This window comes from Pristiophorus japonicus, chromosome 18 (assembly GCF_044704955.1).
Source record: "Pristiophorus japonicus isolate sPriJap1 chromosome 18, sPriJap1.hap1, whole genome shotgun sequence".
Lineage (NCBI taxonomy): Eukaryota > Metazoa > Chordata > Chondrichthyes > Pristiophoridae > Pristiophorus > Pristiophorus japonicus.
The window spans coordinates 2,093,742-2,115,942 of record NC_091994.1 but is presented as its reverse complement, the minus strand read 5'-3'; the positions used below and the strand labels follow the sequence as shown (position 1 = coordinate 2,115,942).

General features: G+C 51.1%; 1 pseudogene; it reads right to left on the bottom strand.

The window, feature by feature from the left end:
• Window positions 1-388: 388 nt before the first annotated feature.
• Window positions 389-21,504, bottom strand: LOC139229370 (uncharacterized; annotated as a pseudogene).
• Window positions 21,505-22,201: the final 697 nt, after the last annotated feature.

Sequence of the window (22,201 nt, the reverse complement as noted above, 5' to 3'; positions counted from 1 at the left end):
ACGTTGTGGGAAAGGAGGAACCCAGAGGCGATGACGAAGTCAGGTCGTGTTGGTGATGTGACTCTTTTGATCAGTTTCTCCAACGTCAGTGACATTGACGGATCAGATGCTGGGTCACCACGTCAATGGCCATCCAACGGCAATGCCCCCCTCCCCGTTGAATTCCGTGTGTGACTAAAGTGGCAGAGAGGCGCTTGCCTTTGTCCTTGAGGGGGTTATTAAGCTGATCCCCTCAGTGACTGCAGACAAGTGAACCGAGATCATAAAGGGCCTCACGCCGCTTTGTAGCGAGGTCTTTTTTTAGACTTTGTTCACTGAAATGGAAAGACTTGAGCTCACGCTGTCGTCAACAAACCGGCAAGAAATCAGGATTACTAGGATCAGAGAACTAGAGCACGCATAAACACCGAGACAAACACAGACAGACAGAGACACATATACAGCTAGACACATATACAGCCAGACACAGACATATATACAGCCAGACACATATACAGCCAGACACAGACACATATACAGCCAGACACAGACACATATACAGCCAGATACAGACACATATACAGACAGACACGGACACATATACAGACAGACACATATACAGCCAGACTCGGACACATATACAGACAGACACATATACAGCCAGACACGGACATATATACAGACAGACACAGACACATATACAGACAGACACGGACACATATACAGACAGACACATATACAGACAGACACAGACACATATACAGCCAGACACGGACACATATACAGACAGACACATATACAGCCAGACACGGACACATATACAGACAGGCACAGACACTTATACAGCCAGACATGGACACATATACAGATAGACACATATACAGACAGACACGGACACATATACAGACAGACACATATACAGACAGACACGGACACATATACAGACAGACACATATACAGACAGACACAGACACATATACAGACAGACACATATACAGACAGACACAGACACATATACAGCCAGACACGGACACACATACAGACAGACACATATACAGCCAGAAACAGACACATATACAGCCAGACACAGACACATATACAGACAGACACATATACAGACAGACACAGACATATATACAGACAGACACATATACAGACAGACACAGACACATATACAGCCAGACACGGACACACATACAGACAGACACATATACAGCCAGAAACGGACACATATACAGCCAGACACAGACACATATACAGACAGACACATATACAGACAGACACGGACACATATACAGACAGACACAGACACATATACAGACAGACACGGACACATATACAGACAGACACATATACAGACAGACACAGACACATATACAGCCAGACACGGACACATATACAGACAGACACATATACAGCCAGACACGGACACATATACAGACAGGCACAGACACTTATACAGCCAGACACGGACACATATACAGATAGACACATATACAGACAGACACGGACACATATACAGACAGACACATATACAGACAGACACGGACACATATACAGACAGACACATATACAGACAGACACAGACACATATACAGACAGACACATATACAGACAGACACAGACACATATACAGCCAGACACGGACACACATACAGACAGACACATATACAGCCAGAAACGGACACATATACAGCCAGACACAGACACATATACAGACAGACACATATACAGACAGACACAGACATATATACAGACAGACACATATACAGACAGACACAGACACATATACAGCCAGACACGGACACACATACAGACAGACACATATACAGCCAGAAACGGACACATATACAGCCAGACACGGACACATATACAGACAGACACAGACACATATACAGACAGACACGGACACATATACAGACAGAGAGCCTGAGAACAGGCGGAGAGCTTCCTTGGGTGGAAGTCCTGCTTCTTGCCTGAAGGTTTTGCTCATTAGGAGAAGGCTTTGTCCCTTGGTTCTGAGTCTTGTCCCTTGGCTGCAAGAGAAGGTGTCTGCAGCCACAGGGGCAAACTGCAATAGATCCCCCTCCCTCCATGGCACACAGCAGTCCAATTCTCTTTCCTTTCAACGGGAATTGAAAACAATTTCAGACGAGGGCTTGTACGATTAGTAAAATGAAATGCCAGCCTCCTAGAAAGGCTACTTTATACCTGACAGTGAAGCTCTCAGGATGAGAGTAATGGAAAAGAGATCAAATTTCACACAACACGCAGGGATTCCTGAGAGTGCATCACTCTGATATAATTACATTCTTTTTTAAATTAACTTATCCAGCTAGCATGTGTGGGCTTTAAAAGAATTTGTAGGCGTCTTTCAACGGAATGCTGACAATATAGAGAAACCCTCCGCGCACCGTGGCTGCAGTGTGCACCATCTACAAGATGCACTGCGGCAACTCGCCAAGGCTTCTTCGGCAGCACCTCCCAAATCCACAACCTCTATCAACGAGAAGGACAAGGGCAGCAGGTGCATGGGAACACCACCACCTCCACGTTCCCCTCCCAGTCACACACCATCCTGACTTGGAAATATATCGGCCGTTCCTTCATCGTCGCTGGGTCACAATCCTGGAACTCCCTCCCTAACAGCACTGTGGGAGCACCTTCACCACACGGACTGCAGCGGTTCAAGAAGGCGGCTCACCACCACCTTCTCAAGGGGCAATTAGGGATGGGCAATAAATGCCGGCCTTGCCAGCGACGCCCACATCCTGAGAATGAATTTTGAAAAAACCCCAGAAAAATGGCATAAATTTCAAACTATTTCAATCACAAATGAAACTTGTGTTATTTTATATTTTTTGCTTTTGGGTCTGGTGACAATTTTTGTGATACTGTTAGAGCACTTTTCCAAGCTGCAATAAGAACATAAGAAATAGGAGCAGGAGTTGTCCATTCGGCCCCTCGAGCCTGCTCCACCATTCAATAAGATCATGGCTGATCTGATCATGGGCTCAGCTCCACTTCCCCGCCCGCTTCCCATAACCCTTTACTCCCTTATCGCTCAAAAATCTGTCGATCTCCGCCTTAAATATATTCAATGACCCAGCCTCCACAGCTCTCTGGAGCAGAGAATTCCACAGATTTACAACCCTCTGAGAGAAGAAATTTCTCCTCATCTCAGTTTTAAATGGGCGGCCCCTTATTCTAAGACTATGTCCCCTAGTTTTAGTTTCCCCCATGAGTGCAAATATCCTCTCTGCATCCACCTTGTCGAGCCCCCTCATTATCTTATACATTTCAATAAGATCACCTCTCATTCTTCTGAACTCCAATGTGTATAGGCCCAACCTACTCAACCTGTCCTCATAATTCAACCCCCTCATTTCTGGAATCAACCGAGTGAACCTTCTCTGAACAGCCTCCAATGCAAGTATATTGTTCCTTAAATACGGAGACCAAAACTGTACGCAGTACTCTAGGTGTGGCCTCACCAATACCCTGTACAGTTGTAGTAGGACTTCCCTGCTTTTATACTCTATCCCCCTTGCAATGGTACAGCCACCTAATGATCCTATACTCAAAATTAAGGACAGGATTTGACCCGACCGTTATCTCTCAGAGAAAAACTTCCATTTCCGTAGCGCCGTTCACATCCTCAGAACATCCCAAAGGGCTTTAATGCTAATGACGTGATTTTGAAGTGCAGTCACTGATACAATGCAGGCAAACACAACCCTCAATCCACACACAGCAAGATCCCACTAATAAGTTGAATGTCCAGTCGCTCTGTTTTAGCTGGTTGAGGGATCAATATTGGTCCCAGAACACCGGGGAGAACTCCACTGCCCTTCTTCAAACAGTGCCATGGGATCGTTTACATCCACCTGAGAGAGCAGACGGGGCCTCGGCTTCATGTCTCATCCGAAAGACGGCACCTCCGACAGTGTGGCACTCCCTCAGTACTGTCCCTCCGACAGTGCAGCACTCCCTCAGTAGTGCCCCTCCGACAGTGCGGCACTCCCTCAGTACTGACTCTCCGACAGTGCGGCGCTCCCTCAGTACTGCCCCTCCCACATGCGGGGCTCCCTCAGTACTGCCCCTCCCACATGCGGGGCTCCCTCAGTACTGCCCCTCCCACATGCGGGGTTCCCTCAGTACTGCCCCTCCCACAGTGTGAGACTCCCTCAGTACTGCCCCTCCCACAGTGCGGAAGCTCCCTCAGTCGTGCCCCTCCGACAGTGCAGCACTCCCTCAGTACTGCCCCTCAGACAGTGCGGCACTCCCTCAGTACTGCCCCTCCCACAGTGCGGGGCTCCCTCAGTACTGCCCCTCCCACAGTGCGGGGCTCCCTCAGTACTGCCCCTCCCACAGTGCAAGGCTCCCTCAGTACTGCCCCTCCCACAGTGCGGGGCTCCCTCAGTACTGCCCCTCCCACAGTGCGGGGCTCCCTCAGTACTGCCCCTCCCACAGTGCGGGGCTCCCTCAGTACTGCACTGGCGGTGCCAGATCTAGTTTACAACTGTTACTACAATCTAGGCCTGATCTTGCAGGTGGGCCACTTGGGTGAGATACCAGAGAATGAGGTCAGTCCACGGGATTCAGCACATTCATAAAATGATACGGCACAAGAGGCCATGGGCCCATCGAGCCTGTGCCGGCTCTGTGTCAGAGCGATCCAATCAGTTCCACTCCCCGCCCTTTCCCCACAGCCCCGCAAATTATTTACCCATCAAGTATTTATCCAATTCCTGTTTGAAAGTTACTATTGAATCTGCTCCCACCGCCCTTTCAGGCAGCGCGTTCCCGATCACAACAACTCGCTGCGTAAACACATTCTCCTCATCTCCCCCTCGGGTTCCATCGCCAATTATCGTCAATCTGTGTCCCTCTGGTGTAATGTAGGCACCTACTCACAGGTGGTAGAGGTGTTGAGTTGGGAGTGCCTTAGCCAGTCACGTGATGTTCACAAGACTCAATAAAACCCCAGCCAGTTGGGTTCCGGGGGATCCACGATGGGGTATGCAGTTGTGAGCCTGGTGGATGAACTGTAATGTGCAGTGTGATTGTTAAACCGTTTGCCCAAGTAGTTGCTAATAGCAATGTGTTGTAATGAATGCCACCAAGCCCATGGTCTACAGGGCTGTAGTGATACCCACCCTCCTGTATGGCCCAGAGACATGGACCATCTACAGTAGACACCTCAAGTTGCTGGAGAAATATCACCAACGCTGTCTCCGCAAGATCCTACGAATCTCCTGGGACATCCAGGCCAACATCCCCAGCATTGAAGCACTGACCACACTCGATCAGCTCCGCTGGGCAGGCCACATCGTTCGCATGCCAGACACGAGACTCCCAAAGCAAGCGCTCTACTCAGAACTCCTTCACGGCAAACGAGCCAAAGGTGGGCAGAGGAAACGTTACAGGGACACCCTCAAAGCCTCCCTGATAAAGTGCAACATTCCCACCGACACCTGGGAGTCCCTGACCAAAGACCGCCCTAAGTGGAGGAAGTGCATCCGGGAGGGCGCTGAGCACCTCGAGTCTCGTCGCCGAGAGCGTGCAGAAATCAAGCGCAGGCAGCGGAAGGAGCGTGCGGCAAACCAGTCCCACCCTCCCCTTCCCTCAACCACTGTCTGTCCCACCTGTGACAGACTGTGGTTCCCGCATTGGACTGTTCAGCCACCTGAGAACTCACTTTTAGAGTGGAAGCAAGTCTCCCTCGATTTCGAGGGACAGCCTATGATGATGGCTATGAATTCTTAAGCAAAGAACCTACGAAGATTAAATGGGGTTGACGCCTCTCCCGCCAGTGGAAACAGCTCCTACATTCAGCAGACGAGGCGCAAGAAACTGGAGCGGAAACAGAAAATGTTTTTCCGTGGTGAGCTATTTATTTTCAGACACAGCGCCGGCCGCAAGGAGATTTGTTCCAGGAAATAAGTCTCACATGACAATTACTATCCTCTTTAAACATCAAGATCCACACACACGCACAGCTAAGCAATCAGATCGCACTGCCTTCTCCCTATGCTTCTGCTGCCCTTACTTTCACAGGGGACCTGGTTTTCTGTCAATCAGCCATTTGACTGGGCTGCTGAACCTCAGAAACAGCGAAGACTTCCATTTATATAGCGCCCTTCACGACCACCGGACGTCTCAAAGCGCTTTACAGCCAATGAAGTACTTTCGGAGTGTAGTCACTGTTGTAATATGGGAAATGCGGCAGCCAATTTGCGCACAGCAAGCTCCCATAAACAGCAACGTGATAATGACCAGATAATCTGTTTTAGTGATGTTGATTGAGGAATAAATATTGGCCCCAGGACACTGGGGAGAATTCCCCTGCTCTTCTTCAAAATAGTGCCGTGGGATCTTTTACGTCCACCTGAGAGAGCAGACGGGGTCTCGGTTTAACGTCTCATCCGAAAGACGGCCCCTCCGACAGTGCAGCACTCCCTCAGTACTGCACTGAGAGTGTCAGCCTAGATTGTTTTGTGCTCAAGTCCCTGGAGTGGGGCTTGAACCCACAACCTTCTGACTCCGAGGCGAGAGAGATGTGAAGGATGTTCAAAGCAATACCGTGAGCTGCAGCTGTACGGCTGCTGATAGGTGCTGGCACCGCCCACAGAACGGTTCATCTACATCCGTCTTAAAACATCAAAGTGACTCAATGCTGGTGTTCCTGTCCAGCACTAAACTCCACTCCGCTGACAATCCACCAAACACAGGAAAATCTAAAATAATAAATTAGCCTGAGGGGCTCTCATTATGCCTGTGATCTTTCTAGCTGTGAGTGTCTCTTTCTGTCACTCTATCTGTGTGTGTGTCTGTGTGTCTGTGTGTGTGTGTGTGTGTGTGTGTGCACAGTCATTTTTACTCCAGTGTCTGCTCCTACCTCTCTCTTATTGGTGTGTATATTCGCGCCCAATTCCGCTCACCCATTGCCTTCTGAGCTCGCTGACCCCGTGTCCTAACTCGCACCGAGTCCCACTCACCCATTACCCTCCTGTGCTCGCTGACCTACATTGGCTCCCGGTTAAGCAACGCCTCAATTTCAAAATTCTCATCCTTATTTTCAAATCCCTCCATGTCCATTGCCCCTCCCTATCTCTGTAACCTCCTCCAGCCCCACAATCCCCCGAGATCGCTGCACTCCTCTAATTCTGCCCTCCTGATCATCCCTGATTATAATCGCTCCACCATCGGTGGCCGTGCCTTCTGTTGCCTGGGCCCCAAGCTCTGGAACTCCCTCCCTAAACCTCTCCGCCTCTCTACCATTCTGTCCTCCTTCAAGATGCTCCTTAAAACCGACCTCTTTGACCAACCTGTCCGAATATCTCCTTATGTGGCCCGGTGTCAAATATTTGTCTGATAGTGCCAGCTGTGGCTCAGTGGGCAGCACTCTCGCCTCTGAGTCAGAAGGTTGTGGGCTGACCCTCCCAGTGCAGGACTGAGGGAGTGCCGCATTGTTGGAGGGGCAGTACTGAGGGAGCGCCGTACTGTCGGAGGGGCAGTGCTGAGGGAGTGCCGCACTGTCGGAGGGGCAGTACTGAGGGAGTGCCGCACTGTCGGAGGGGCAGTACTAAGGGAGCGCCGCACTGTCGGAGGGGCAGTACTGAGGGAGTGCCGCACTGTCGGAGGGGCAGTACTGAGGGAGCGCTGCACTGTCGGAGGGGCAGTACTGAGGGAGTGCTGCACTGTCGGAGGGGCAGTACTGAGGGAGCGCCGCACTGTCGGAGGTGCTGTCTTTCGGATGAGACGTTAAACCAAGGCCCCGTCTGCCCTCTCAAGTGGACATAAAAGATCCCACGGCACTATTTCAAAGAGCAGGGGAGTTATCCCAAATGTTATGGCCAATATTTATCCCTCATTCAGCATAAAGATTATCTGGTCATTATCACATAGCTGTTTGTGGGAGCTTGCTGTGTGCAAATTGACTCCAAAAGTACTTCATTGGCTGTAAAGTGTTTTGAGACATCCGGTGGTCGTGAAAGGCGCTATATAAATACAAGTCTTTCTTTTGATAATGCTCCTGTGAAGTACCTTGGGACGTTTTACTATGTTAAAGGCGCTATATAAATGCAAGATGTTGTTTTATGACTAATTCTTTCTGTCTCTCTTTGCCGATGCACATACATACATTGAAGTTACTACACGGAATCAGGTCATCTGGCCCAACCAGTCCGTGTGGGTATTTTACCCGCCCTGTTCCCATATCCCTTCATCCCCTTTCCGTTATCCATCTCTCCAATCTGATCTTGAATGTTGACACAGTTTCTTCCTCAACCGTGAATTCCACAGCCTCTGAACCCTGTCCTGACGAAGGGTCACCGACCTGAAATACTAACTCTGTTTCTCTCTCCACAGATGCTGTCTGACCCGCTGAGTATTACCAGCATGTTCTGCTTCTTTCTCTAATTCTCCTGTCCTCTCTTCTGAGCCTCCGCTGTTTATTCCTGTCTCTATGGACCTTTGCTCTTGGGCCGTGAACTACTCGACACAATCTGTAACTATCTACTCTGTCCCAACCTTTCAGAATTGTGAGCACGTCTATGAATCACTTACCGAGGTATCCATGGAGTGTGCCCCAGCGAGAACCACAACCTTCAGGAGAAGGAGGGAGACCAAACCATTTAACGGCATCAAAGGCTGGTGAGTTGACATTACCAATTCAGAATTATTGTCTTGTAACCCAGTGGCAGTGACCATTGGACCTAATTGTTACAAGTTTAAGGACCTGCCTCTCTATCTCTTTCTCTATCTTTCTCTAGCCCTCTTTTTCCTTCTTTCTCTCCCTTTCTTTCTTTGCTTTCCCTCTTTCTCTTTCTCTCTTTCTATCTCTCTCTTTCTCTTTTGTTCTCTCTGCCTCTAGCTTTTTCTCTTTCTTTTCTTTCTCTCTTTCCCTTGCTCGTTCTCTTTCTCCCTCTCTCTCTCTTTTCTCGCTTTCTCCTTACTCTCTCTCTCTCTCTCTCTCTTTCTATCTTTCTTTGAGAGAACAAGAGAAAATTGGAACAGAATAAAAAACAAATGATGAAACAACAAAAGCTGCTGCAGATGGTAATTAGTGAGTGCTGGCTCGGCTATTATTGCAAGCGTTCCCTGCCTTCCTAAAGGGAGGCAGTGATATTTCTACAATAAATTTGAAAAACAACCTTTTGCAACCTGCTGCTAATGATTCAAATGACATTAAAAATACCACAAGCACCGCAGGGATACAATGATGTATGAATGCAGGCATCAGAACCCTTGGGATCACATCACCCCACTGCATTACAACACGGCTGACATTTTCAACCATTTAGACAATGACTGAAACTTTTTTTAGATCTAGAGTTGGACAGTCACCAATCTGGATTCAAACTTCTCCACAATCTGGAGCAAAGCTGCTAAAGGGGGCTTGTTATCCGGATCTTGTGGTACAATTTGTGCCAGCTGTGGCTCAGTGGGCAGCACCCTCGCCTCTGAGCCAGAACGTTGTGGGTTTGAGTCCCACTCCAGGACTTGAGCACAAAAATCTATACTGACACTCCCAGTGTAGTACTGAGGGAGCGCCGCACTGTCGGAGGGGCAGTACTGAGGGAGCGCCGCACTGTCGGAGGGGCAGTACTGATGGAGCGCCGCACTGTCGGAGGGGCAGTACTGAGGGAGTGCCGCACTGTCGGAGGAGCAGTACTGAGGGAGCGCTGCACTGTCGGAGGGGCCGTCTTTCAGATGAGATGTTAAACCGAGGCCCCGTCTGCTCTCTCAGGTGGATGTAAAAGATCCCATGGCACCATTTCGAAGAAGAGCAGGGGAGTTCTCCCCGGTGACCTGGGGCCAATATTTATCCCTCAAATCAACATCACTGAAACAGATTATCTGGTTATTATCACATTGCTGTGTGTGGGAGCTTGCTGTGCGCAAATTGGCTGCTGCGTTTCCCACATTACAACAGTGACTACACTCCAAAAGTACTTCATTGACTGTAAAGCGCTTTGAGACATCTGGTGGTTGTGAAAGGTGCTATATGAATGCAATCTTTTTTACAGAGAACAGTTTGTTATTCAGGGTACAGAGAGCAGTTTGTTTTTCTGATCTAGAGGACACAGATCACTAGAGGTGATCCAAAACTCGGCTGCCCCGTGTCCTAACTCGCACTGAGTCCCGCTCACCCATCACCCCCTGTGCTCACTGCCCCGTGTCCTAACTCGCACCAAGTCCCACTCACCCATCACCCCCTGTGCTCACTGCCCCGTGTCCTAACTCACACCCAGTCTCACTCACCCATCACCCCCTGTGCTCACTGATCTACATTGGCTGCCGGTTAAGCAACGCCTCGATTTCAAAATTCTCATTGTTATTTTCAAATCCCTCCATGGCCTCGTCCCTCCCTATCTCTGTGATTTCCTCCAGCCCCACAACCTCCCGAGGTATCTGTGCTCGTCGAATTCTGCCCTCTGTGGTATCACAGAATCATAAAAGTTTATGGCACAGCCCATCGTATCTGAACCGGCCGACAAAGAGCTACCCAGCCTAATCCCACTTTCCAGCTCTGGGTCCGTAGCCCTGCAGGTTACGGCACTTCAGGTGCACATCCAAGTACTTTTTAAATGTGGTGAGGGTTTCTGCCTCTACCATCCTTTCAGGCCGTGAGTTCCAGACCCCCACCACCCTCTGGGTGAAGAAATTTCCCCTCAAATCCCCTCTAAACCCCCCCCAATTACTTGAAATTTATGCCCCCTGGTCATTGACCCCTCCTGACCATCCCTGATTATAATCGCTCCACCATCGGTGGCCGTGCCTTCAGCTGCCTGGGCCCCAAGCTCTGGAACTCCCTCCCTAAACCTCTCCGTCTCGCGACCTCTCTTTCAAGAAGCTCCTTAAAACCGACCTCTTTGACCAAGCTTTTGGTCACCTGCGCTAATTTTTATTCATGCGGCTCGGTGTCAAATGTTTACCGCCTAACGCTCCTGTGAAGCATCTTGGGACACTTCACTATGTTAAAGGCGCTATATAAATAGGAGTTGTTGCTGTTGATCTTGGGTACAGAGAGGGTTTGTTATCCTGAATCTGTCTTTGTGATTCTGAATGTTGGGTTGCCCACGGTTTACATTTTCCTCTCTCTTACAACGAGTGTAGAGCACAGAATCAGGCCATTCAGCCCAACAGGTGTACGCCAGCGTTCATGTTCCACACGGGCCTCCGCCCACCCCATCACCTTCTGTTCCTTTCACCCTCCTGGCTGAGTGCAGCTCCAACAACACTCGAGAAGCTCGACACCATCCAGGACAAAGCAGCCCGCACCCCATCCCCCACCTTCAACACTCACTCCCTCCACCACCTTCAACACTCACTCCCTCCACCACCTTCAACACTCACTCCCTCCACCACCTTCAACACTCACTCCCTCCACCACCTTCAACACTCACTCCCTCCACCACCTCCAACACTCACTCCCTCCACCACCTCCAACACTCACCCACCACCTCCAACACTCACTCCCTCCACCACCTTCAACACTCACTCCCTCCACCACCTCCAACACTCACTCCCTCCACCACCTTCAACACTCACTCCCTCCACCACCTCCAACACTCACTCCCTCCACCACCTTCAACACTCACTCCCTCCACCACCTCCAACACTCACTCCCTCCACCACCTTCAACACTCACCCCATCCACCACCTTCAACACTCACTCCCTCCACCACCTTCAACACTCACTCCCTCCACCACCGGCGCACCGTGGCTGCAGTGTGCACCATCTACAAGATGCACTGCAGCAACTCGCCAAGGCTTCTTCGGCAGCACCTCCCAAACCCGCGACCTCTACCGCCTAGAAGGACAAGGGCAGCAGGCCCATGGGAACACCACCACCTCCACGTTCCCCTTCCAGTCACACACCATCCCGACTGGGAAATATATCGGCCGTTCCTTCATCGTCGCTGGGTCACAATCCTGGAACTCCCTCCCTAACAGCACTGTGGGAGCACCTTCACCACACGGACTGCAGCGGTTCAAGAAGGCGGCTCACCACCACCTTCTCAAGGGGCAATTAGGGATGGACAATAAATGCCGGCCTTGCCAGCGATGCCCTCAATCCCAGGAACAATTTTTTTTTAATGTGCTTGTCCAGCTTCACCTTAAATACAGTCAGTTTGTTTTATTGGTTTTAATACTTCCCTCCATTGTTCAGCGTAGAAAGACTTCGGTTGGTTTACAACAAAGGTACTAAGATCTCAGGGCTCGAGTGATTTGATCGCAGGCCGTGGTGGGGATGGGAATGAAGCCGGTCCTGCACTGGAAGCGCTGACTCTAGCCTGGGTTCAATTCTACAGGTGTCAAGTGGCAGTCCAACAGGCAGGCTATTCAACTGTGGGGGAGGCATCCCAGCCGGAGCTGATCGTCTCCCCGCCCCAAGGCCATACACAATCCCCCCGCGACCAGGATCGCTGCATAGTAACAAAGAACAGGAACCCTCGATGACTTCCCCCGTACCTGCCCCACCCTCTCCCCGTGCCCTAACCCGTGGGGCCTTTAGAATGACCACAAGTCTGGGTGGAGTCTATTAACTCCACACAGACCCTGGTTTTGGAACCAGGACTCTGCCTAATCTGTGAAGCTATCCGTGCTGGTGGAATCTCAGCTGATTTTTGGCATTTTTCCACTGGTATTCCCTTTGACTCTCTCTGTAGAATAAAACTGACATAAGGACTTCAACCCACGGGAAACAGGTGCCTAAATATCGCAGACTGTGAGAAGGAGATCAGGCTTGGGCCTGGTACACTTGCAATAAAAGCTGTTTCTGTCCCATTGGGACATCAGAAATAGGAGCAGGAGTCGGCCATTTGGCCCCTCGAGCCTGTTCCGCCATTCAATAAGATCATGGCTGATCCGATCATGGACTCAGCTCCACTTCCCCGCCCGCTCCCCATAACCCTTCACTCCCTTATCGCTCAAATATCTGTCTATCTCCACCTTAAATATATTCAATGACCCAGCCTCCACAGCTCTCTGGGGCAGAGAATTCCACAGATTTACAACCCTCTGAGAGAAGACATTCCTCCTCATCTCAGTTTTAAGTGGGCAGCACAGCAGACGGGTTGGGCTTTGTGACCCGAGCTCGAGGTCGTGCCCGTGCCAGCGTTTCCCAACCAGGCATGTCCACACCCTCTGCCCTCCATGCCAGGGTTTGGCCGTGTACCAATAGGGATAGCAGCGTGCAGCGCTGGATATTCGGCCAAGGCAGGTATCACAATCACGTCCCGGCCCGATGTCCGCGGACACGGTCGCAATTTCCGGTGGGGGTCAAGCGGATAGCGATCAAACGCGGGGGACCCCATTCGATATTTGCCGTGCCCGGGCTGAGGGCCGCTGAGGTTAGGGGTGACGCTGAGGTCATCTAACTCTGCACAGAATGGAAGGGAGGAGCTGGGTGGAGACCATTCAGCCCCTCGAACCTGTGCCACCATTCAATCAAATCATGGCTGATCCGTTCCTCAACTCCGTTAACTGAATTTGCTCCCGATAACCGAATCTAACAACAATCCATTGATCCCAACTGTAAATGTTTCAATTGAAAGAAAGACTTGCATTTATATAGCGCCTTTCACGACCACCAGACATCTCAAAGCCTTTTTCAGCTAATGAAGCACTTTCGGAGTGTAGTCACTGTTGTAATGTGGGAAACGTGGCAGCCAATTTGCGCACAGCAAGCTCCCACACACAGCAACGTGATAATGACCAGATAATCTGTTTTAGTGATGTTAGTTGAGGGATAAATATTGGCCCCAGGACACCGGGGAGAACTCCCCTGCTCATCTTCGAAATAGTGCCCTGGGATCTTTTACACACACCTGAGAGAGCAGACGGGGCCTCGGTTTAACGTCTCATCCGAAAGACGGCCCCTCCGACAGTGCGGCACTCCCTCAGTACTGCACTGAGAGTGTCAGCCTAGATTGTTTTGTGCTCAAGTCCCTGGAGTGGGGCTTGAACCCACAACCTTCTGACTCCGAGGCGAGAGAGATGTGAAGGATGTTCAAAGCAATACCGTGAGCTGCAGCTGTACGGCTGCTGATAGGTGCTGGCACCGCCCACAGAACGGTTCATCTACATCCGTCTTAAAACATCAAAGTGACTCAATGTTGGTGTTCCTGTCCAGCACTAAACTCCACTCCGCTGACAATCCACCAAACACAGGAAAATCTAAAATAATAAATTAGCCTGAGGGGCTCTCATTATGCCTGTGATCTTTCTAGCTGTGAGTGTCTCTTTCTGTCACTCTATCTGTGTGTGTGTGTGTGTGTGTGTGTGCGCAGTCATTTTTGCTCCAGTGTCTGCTCCTACCTCTCTCTTATTGGTGTGTATACTCGCGCCCAATTCCGCTCACCCATTGCCTTCTGAGCTCGCTGACCCCGTGTCCTAACTCGCACCGAGTCCCGCTCACCCATTACCCTCCTGTGCTCGCTGACCTACATTGGCTCCCGGTTAAGCAACGCCTCGATTTCAAAATGCTCATCCTTGTTTTCAAATCCCTCCATGGTCTCGCCCCTCCCTATCTCTGTAACCTCCTCCAGCCCCACAAACCCCCGAGATCTCTGCACTCCTCACCATCCCTGATTATAATCGCTCCACCATTGGTGGCCGTGTCTTCTGTTGCCTGGGCCCCAAGTTCTGGAACTCCCTCCCTAAACCTCTCCGCCTCTTTATCCTCTCTTTCCTCCTTCAAGATGCTCCTTAAAACCAACCTCTTTGACCAACCTGTCCGAATATCTCCTTATGTGGCCCGGTGTCAAATATTTGTCTGATAGTGCCAGCTGTGGCTCAGTGGGCAGCACTCTCGCCTCTGAGTCAGAAGGTTGTGGGGAGCACAGAAAAATCTAGGCTGACACTCCCAGTGCAGGACTGAGGGAGTGCTGCACTGTTGGAGGGACAGTACTGAGGGAGTGCTGCACTGTCGGAGGTGCTGTCTTTCAGATGAGACGTTAAACCGAGGCCCCGTCTGCCCTCTCAAGTGGACGTAAAAGATCCCAGGGCACTATTTCGAAGAAGAGCAGGGGAGTTATCCCCGGTGTCCTGGGGCCAATATTTATCCTTCAACTAACATCACTAAAACAGATTATCTGATCATTATCACGTTGCTGTGTGTGGGAGCTTGCTGTGCGCAAATTGGCTGCTGCTTTTCCCACATTACAACAGTGACTGCACTCCAAAAGTGATTCATTGGCTGTAAAGCGCTTTGAGACGTCCCGTGTTGTTAAAGGCGCTATAGCAATATAAGGGTTCTTACCCCTCCCCCCCTCACACCCTTCCCCCTCCCCGCCCACCCCCAACCCCCCTCTCCCCCTCTCACCCTCCCCCGAGGTCGATATAGCCTTCCTGAGGGATGGTGCCGCTGGTCTATTGGACGGGTTGCTACCAGCCGGCGGTACTGTTAGTGGGTGGGTGATGGGGGCAGGGTCACGGTAACGGGGGTAAACCCCCCCGCGGCAATCCTCGCTCGGTGGGAGCCTAGTTCGAGTTTGGGGCTACGACACACGGCACACTGCTGATTATATACGCCCACCTCCCCCAGTGACAAGGCTCCCCCGCTGAGCACTCGGGGGGAGGGGACGGAGGGAGGTGGGGGCCTGTGGACCAATCGCTGCGGACAACCCCGCTAAGTCCCGCTCCCGCCCTGGGACCTCCTTGAGCATCGCTGGGATCCGCTCTGCCCGCTCTCTGAAATCACCCGCAACCCATTCAAAATAAAATATATGGAGTTCAATCATAGAATCTCAGAAACATACAGCACGGAAGGAGGCCATTCGGCCCATCGTGTCCGTGCCGGCCGACAAAGAGCTACCCAGCCTAATCCCACTTTCCAGCTCTGGGTCCGTAGCCCTGTAGGTTACGGCACTTCAGGTGCACATCCAGGTACTTTTTAAATGTGGTGAGGGTTTCTGCCTCTACCACCCTTTCAGGCCGTGAGTTCCAGACCCCCACCACCCTCTGGGTGAAGAAATGTTTCCTCAAGTCCCCTCTAAACCTCCCCCCAATTACTTTAAATCTGTGCCCCCTGGTTGTTGACCCCTCTGCTAAGGGAAACAGGTCCGTCCTATCCACTCTATCCAGACCCCTCATAATTTTATACACCTCAATCAGTCTCCCCTCAGCCTCCTCTGTTCCAAAGAAAACAACCCCAGCATCTCCAATCTTTCCTCATCGCTAAAATTCTCCAGTCCAGGCAACATCCTCATAAATCCCCTCTGCACCCTCTCCAGTGCTGTTCACTGAGGTAACTTGCACAAACAGCTTACGCTTTGAACCACGGGTGAATAAATATTTATCCCCTTTGCACCCCGCCCCGAGAACCCTTTGCCCGCTGGAACTCGGTCCCACGGACAGCGTTCGACCTTTCCAGCTGACGCAGCTTTAACATCAGCGAGCTAACTGCGCACGTTTATCGCTCGCACAGCCCGATTAAAACACACGCTCTGTGTGAGTGTGTGTCGTGCAGTCAGCGATGTTGGGGGGGACGGGGGGAGGCACGGTGAGGATTGGGGGCGGGGGGTCGAGGGTGGGTAACGGGGCGGCTTCTTGCCTCGACGTCTGCCCTGCTCGCAAACCCCCTGCGCCCCAAAAACCCCCGACAATCCGGAGCATTCGGTCCATTCCCTCGGATTTCCGCCGTTCTCCGTGCAACCAGAAATTCTAACGGGGGGGTGGCTTTTCATTCCGTTTGTGCCCGCCGCTCCGAACACCGGAATTCGAGAGTTGTGGCGTCCCCACTGTGCCTGGGTGTGTTTGCAGCTCGGTTACAGTCGGGATGTCTTGCTGAGGACCCTGTCCTCAGCCACCAGCCCCTTCAGACCCCGGGGCACCGGGGAGCCGGATCAGAGGTGCAGTCGGAGCGGGGGAGCAGCTTACAGCTCGGGACCCTCTGCAGTGAGGCAGCTCAGAAACCACCGAGCTCACAGCCCCCAGGAGCAATCAACACAGTTCCACTCAGGCTGCAGGGACGGGGCTGTTCAGCAACACACTTCTCGCAGGCTCCTGCTTACCTGAGGAACTTGACGGGCTCACTGCCACCCGCCTGCTGTTCAGTGCCCGGGTTGGTGCTGGCCATGGCCTCTGGCAGTGCTCGCTGGGCGCCTGTGTGCGGAGAGAGCAGGCGATGCTCGGTCCTGCTCCTGAGTCTGGGAGATGCTGTCAGCCTCACTGATACACTGCATCTCCCGTTCTCAGTCAGTGCCCTCACACATTGGCTGGCACAGCAGCCAATCGCAGGGGCGCTGGCTTCAACACACAGGAGATTGGGCTGAAGCAAGAATACTCCAGGATTGGGCAGTGTGTCTGTGTATGTGTGTGTGATACTGCGTGTGTGTGTCTGTGTGTGAGAGAGAGTGTGTGTGTGTATGTGAGTGTGTGTGTGTATGTGTGTGAGAGAGAGTGTGTGTGTGTATGTGAGTGTGTGTGTGTGTGCCTCTGTGTGTATGTGTGTGTGAGTGTATGTGTCTGTGTGTGAGAGAGAGTGTGTGCGTGTAGTGAGTGAGAGTGTGTGTGTATGTGTGTGAGAGTGTGTGTGTGTATGTGAGTGTGTGTGTGTGTGTGTGTCTCTGTGTGTATGTGTGTGTGAGTGTATGTGTCTGTGTGTGAGAGAGTGTGTGTGTGTATGTGAGTGAGAGTGTGTGTGTATGTGTGTGAGAGAGAGAGTGTGTGTGTGTATGTGAGTGTGTCTCTGTGTGTATGTGTGAGAGAGTGTGTGTCAGTGTGTGTGGGAGTGTGTGTGTATGTGCGTGTGTGTGTGTGTGTCTGTGAGTGTGTGTGTGTATGTGAGTGTGTGAGTCTCTGTGTGGATGTGTGAGAAAGTGTGTGTCAGTGTGTGAGAGTGTGTGTGTGTGAGTGTGTGTCTGTGAGTGTGTGTGTGTCTGTCTGTGCGTGTGAGTGTGTCTGTGTGTCTGTGTCTGTGAGTGTGAGAGTGTGTGTGTGTGAGTGTGTCTGTATGTGTGTGAGAGAGTGTGTGTGTGTGAGAGAGTGTGTGTGTATGTGTGAGTGTGTCTGTGTCTGTGTGAGTGTGTGTGTGTGTGTGTGTCTGTGTGTGTGAGTGTGTCTGTGTGTGTGTGTGTGTGTGTCTGTATGTGTGTGAGAGAGTGTGTGTGATAGTGTGTGTGTGTGTGTGTATGTGTGTGTGTGTCTGTATGTGTGTGAGAGAGTGTGTGTGTGATAGTGTGTGTGATAGTGTGTGTATGTGTGTGTGTGTCTGTCTGTTTTGACACTGTTAACCACGAGGGTGTGTGGAGCATCATCCTCCGTTTCGGATGCCCCCAAAAGTTTGTCATCATCCTCCACCTGCTCCACGATGACATGCAGGCCGTGATCCTGACCAATGGATCCATCACAGATCCAATCCACGTCCGGACCGGGGTCAAACAGGACTGCGTCATCGCCCCAACCCTCTTCTCAATCTTCCTCGCCGCCATGCTCCACCTCACAATCAACAAGTTCCCTGCTGGAGTGGAACTAAACTACAGAACCAATGGGAAGCTGTTTAACCTTCACCGCCTCCAGGCCAGGTCCAAGACCCCCCCTGATAAATACACGTATCACTATAATAAATCACACGGGGCCCATGCTGGAGCTGATCACCTTGTGACCTTTAGGTTTAATGTAAACTCCAAAAGTGAGCGCTGTGGGGGAAGCCTGCTTTATATAGGGAGGCAGCACGAGGTGCAGTAATGTGAGCCTCCCGGGCTTTCCCCATCTGCTGGCTGTTACGTGTAATTACATGGTACAGAGCATGGCTGCAAATACATCACAACACTCCCCCCCAAGTTTTAGATGCAGTTTACAGGTCGAGCCTGACTGGAGGTCTGCGCTCTCTGGTTGAGCGTCTGAGTTGGAGGCTGGGTGTGGGTGGCCTGACCGCAGTGTCACTGCCTTGCCGTGCTGCAGCTCTGGACTATCCAGTGCGACAGGTTCTGTCTCTTGGTGGTTGGAAATCGATGTCACTGTATCATCCAGTGGTTCTGGATCATTGGTCAACCTCAGTTTGGTTTGATCGATGTGCTTCCTGCAGGTTTGACCATTAGTGAGTCTTATCACGAATACCTTACTCCCTTCTTTAGCTACGACAGTGCCTGCGAGCCGCTTGGGGCCCGTATTAAAGTTCAGCATAAAAACAGGGTCATTGACGTTGATACAACGTGTTACAGAGTTGCGGTCATGATATGTACATTGCTTAAGATGCCGGTTTTCGACAATCTCACTTAAAACCCGGTGCACGAGGGTAAACCTTGCTTTGAGGGTCCTCTTCATGAGGAGTTTGTCGGGCGGCACTCCTGTGAGTGAGTGGGGCCGATATGCAAGCAGCACGCGAGACAGACGGGTCTGCAAGGGGCCTTCCGTCACTCGCTGAATGCCCTGCTTTATGATCGGTACTGCCCGTTCAGCTTGGCCATTGGACGCTGGTTTGAACGGGGCTGGCCTGACATGCTTTATGCCATTACAGCACATAAATTCGTGAAATTCGGAACTCGTAAAGCATGGTCCATTGTCACTAACAAGGACGTCGGGCAGGCCATGGGTGGCGATCATTGTCCGCAGGCTCTCTATTGTGGCGGTGACATTATAACACATTCGATCCATTTAGAATAAGCATCAATTACAACTAGGAACATTTTTTCTAGAAAGGGACCCGCGTAGTCTATGTGGATACGGGACCAGGGTTTGGAGGGCCAGGATCACAGGCTCAGGGGGGATTCCCTGGGTGCGTTACTGAGTTGCGCGCACGTGTTGCACCGGCGTACGCACGACTCTATGTCTGCGTCGATGCCAGGCCACCACACGTGCGATCTCACAATGGATTTTATCATTAAGATGCCGGGGTGTGTGCTATGGAGATCCTTGACAAATAAATCTCTGCCCTTCTTGAGCAGGACTACGCGATTTCTCCACAAAATGCAGTCGTCCTTGCGCCGGTGAAACGGCTTAAAATCGCCGTGCATCTCTCCATACGTGGTTGCCGTTTCCACTTAATACAAAAGCAGGGAGGTCCTGCTGCAACTGTATAGGGTATTGGTGAGGCCGCACCTGGAGTACTGCGTGCAGTTTTGGTCACCTTACTTAAGGAAGGATATACTAGCTTTGGAGGGGGTACAGAGACGATTCACTAGGCTGATTCTGGAGATGAGGGGGTTACCTTATGATGATAGATTGAGTAGACTGGGTCTTTACTCGTTGGAGTTCAGAAGGATGAGGGGTGATCTTATAGAAACATTTAAAATAATGAAAGGGATAGACAAGATAGAGGCAGAGAGGTTGTTTCCACTGGTCGGGGAGACTAGAACTAGGGGGCACAGCCTCAAAATACAGGGGAGCCAATTTAAAACCGAGTTGAGAAGGAATTTCTTCTCCCAGAGGGTTGTGAATCTGTGGAATTCTCTGCCCAAGGAAGCAGTTGAGGCTGGCTCATTGAATGTATTCAAATCACAGATAGATAGATTTTTAGCCAATAAGGGAATTAAGGGTTATGGGGAGCGGGCGGGTAAGTGGAGCTGAGTCCACGGCCAGATCAGCCATGATCTTGGCCTACTCCTGTTCCTAATTCTTATGTTCTTATGTAATATAGTTTTTCACCTGGGACAGCAGTGGGTCTTGGCTGGCCCAGATTCTTATCTGGCGCGCCGTGACGGGTGACCCTTCGCCCACAAAGGCTTCCATGGCCATGACCAGTTCCGCGGGCTGCTCCACTTCACCCTCGGTGCCTGGTCTGTGGCGGATCGTGTAGTCGTAAGTGGACAGCGTTAATGCCCACCTCTGAATGCGAGCTGAGGCATTGGTATTAATGCCTTTGCTCTCAGAGAGTAACAACGTGAGCGGCTTGTGGAACCGCTGGCCAAATAGGTACCGGTGCATCTTTTTTACGGCGTACACACAAGCTGCGGCCTCCTTTTCGACCGTGCTGTATCCCCGTTCAGCCTTGGAAAGGCTGCGGTTCACATACTTTACAGGTTGGAGCTTACCCGACACGTTCGCTTGCTGAAGCACACACCCGATCCCGTAGGATGACACATCGCACGCTAAAACAAGAAGCCTACACGGATCATACAGCGGCAGTAGTTTGTTTGAGCACAATAAGTTTCTGGCCTTCTCGAAGGCAGTTTCTTGATTTTTACCCCAGACCCAGTCATCACCCTTACAGAGCAGTACATGGAATGGTTCAAGCAAAGTGCTCAGCCCAGGCAGAAAGTTACCAAAGTAGTTCAGTAGTCCGAGGAACGAGTGCAGCTCCGTCGTGTTGCGTGGTCTCGGGGCCTTCTGGATCGCCTCCGTCTTGGAGTCTGAGGGTCTGATGCCATCTGCTGCGATTCTGCTTCCCAGGAATTCCATCTGTGGTGACAAGAAGACGTATTTGGTTCGTTTCAACCTTAGAACTACTCGATTTAGTCGGCATCGCACCTCTTCAGGGTTATGGAGGTGTTCATCGGTGTCGTGTCCAGTGATCAAAATGTCATCTTGGAAGACGACCGTTCCCAGGTCAGATTTCAGCTGGCTCTCCATGTTTCGTTGGAAGATTGCAGCCACTGAACAGATCCCAAAGGGGCACCGGTTGTATACGAACAGCCCCTTGTGTGTGTTTATGCACGTCAGCTTCTTGGGCGATTCATAGAAACATAGAAAATAGGTGCAGGAGTAGGCCATTCGGCCCTTCTAGCCTGCACCGCCATTCAATGAGTTCATGGCTGAACATTCAACTTCAGTATCCCATTCCTGCTTTCTCGCCATACCCCTTGATCCCCCTAGTAGTAAGGACCTCATCTAACTCCTTTTTGAATATGTTTAGTGAATTGGCCTCAACAACTTGCTGTGGTAGTGAATTTCACAGGTTCACCACTCTCTGGGTGAAGAAGTTCCTCCGCATCTCGGTCCTAAATGGCTTACCCCTTATCCTTAGACTGTGACCTCTGGTTCTGGACTTTCCCAACATTGGGAACATTCTTCCTGCATCTAACCTGTCTAACCCCGTCAGAATTTTAAATGTTTCTATGAGGTCCCCTCTCATTCTTCTGAACTCCAGTGAATACAAGCCCAGTTGATCCAGTCTTTCTTGATAGGTCAGTCCCGCCATCCCGGGAATCAGTCTGGTGAACCTTCGCTGCACTCCCTCAATAGCAAGAATGTCCTTCCTCAGGTTAGGAGACCAAAACTGTACACAATACTCCAGGTGTGGCCTCACCAATGCCCTGTACAACTGTAG